Raw genomic sequence first — 872 nt, 5'->3', positions numbered from 1 at the left:
TGGTGGAGGAAAAGTCCATCACAGATTACAAGCTGTGATGGGTATTCAGGACCTCCTGGTTTTAGAAGTGGAATGCCAGGTTCGAGGGAGTAGCAACAGGGCGTAGGGATCTTGTTTTCTTGAATGCTCCCTGAAGCATCTGCTGGGCTGCTGTGAGGTACAAAAAGTTGGACTAGATGGGCCTTTGGTCTGATCCAGTGGGGCTCTTCTGATGTTCATATTGTATTGGCAACCTTCAGTCTCGAAAGACTCTGGTATCACGCTCTGAAAGGCAGTTCTGGCACAGCGTCTAGTGTGGCTGAAAAGGCCGATCCGGGAATGACAATCCCTTCCACACCGGGAGCAAGTGCAGTCTTTCCCTGGTCTGTCTCCCTGGCTGTGGGCCTTCCTTCTTTGCCTCAGTCTGTTGGCCAAGTGTCTGTTCAAACTGGGAAAGGCCATGCTGCACAGCCTGCCTCCAAGCGGGCCGCTCAGAGGCCAGGGTTTCCCACCTGTTGAGGTCCACTCCTAAGGCCTTCAGATCCCTCTTGCAGATGTCCTTGTATTGCAGCTGTGGTCTACCTGTAGGGCGCTTTCCTTGCACGAGTTCTCCATAGAGGAGATCCTTTGGGATCCGGCCATCATCCATTCTCACGACATGACCGAGCCAACGCAGGCGTCTCTGTTTCAGCAGTGCATACATGCTAGCAATTCCAGCACGTTCCAGGACTGTGTTGTTTGGAACTTTGTCCTGCCAGGTGATGCGAGAATGCATCGGAGGCAGCGCATGTGGAAAGCGTTCAGTTTCCTCTCCTGTTGTGAGCGGAGAGTCCATGACTCGCTGCAGTACAGAAGTGTACTCAGGATGCAAGCTCTGTAGACCTGGATCTTGG

Source organism: Tiliqua scincoides, unplaced genomic scaffold (assembly GCF_035046505.1).
Source record: "Tiliqua scincoides isolate rTilSci1 unplaced genomic scaffold, rTilSci1.hap2 HAP2_SCAFFOLD_137, whole genome shotgun sequence".
Lineage (NCBI taxonomy): Eukaryota > Metazoa > Chordata > Lepidosauria > Squamata > Scincidae > Tiliqua > Tiliqua scincoides.
The sequence above is the reverse complement of the archived record's forward strand: the minus strand, read 5'-3'. Positions refer to the sequence as shown.